Below are 522 nucleotides of genomic sequence, written 5' to 3'. Positions count from 1 at the left end.
TACCCCACAATTCACATTTAACTGTCGCCTCATACGAGGCTTGCGTGTCTGATACACCGTGACGTCCTTAGGACATCTTTGAACATTCTCCGCTCAATAGGCCCTGTGTATATGAAATAAAAACACCCAGCTTTGCTGGTTTACTATAAGTGACAGAGGCTTTGCAATTTTTACAGGTAGCAGATTGTGCTTTCCGTGGTTGCAAGGAGTCTTCAAATAAACAACTTTTCTTCTCCTTGTTTTTTAGTAAGGAGTGCTGCAGCATCAACACTGTAGTGGGGTTACACGTATCCTTGTAAGAAAGGGCGAGTCGCACAAATTCGAGCCCAAAATATTTGCGTTTTTGAATGGACTCGTTGAAGCGCGAGTTCCTATGTGCAAAGTACACGGCACCCTCGTCGCACCTGGTATCACTTGAACTCAATTTCACGACCGAGTCGTGAAGATTGTGTCGTCTATGGGGTCCACTTACGTTCTTTCCAAGAAACAGTACTATTGTAGCGGATCGCAATTCGCTAACTC

The sequence above is a fragment of the Plasmopara halstedii genome (assembly GCF_900000015.1).
Source record: "Plasmopara halstedii genome assembly, contig: Scaffold_54, whole genome shotgun sequence".
In the NCBI taxonomy this organism is placed as follows: Eukaryota; Oomycota; class Peronosporomycetes; order Peronosporales; family Peronosporaceae; genus Plasmopara; species Plasmopara halstedii.
The sequence above is the reverse complement of the archived record's forward strand: the minus strand, read 5'-3'. Positions refer to the sequence as shown.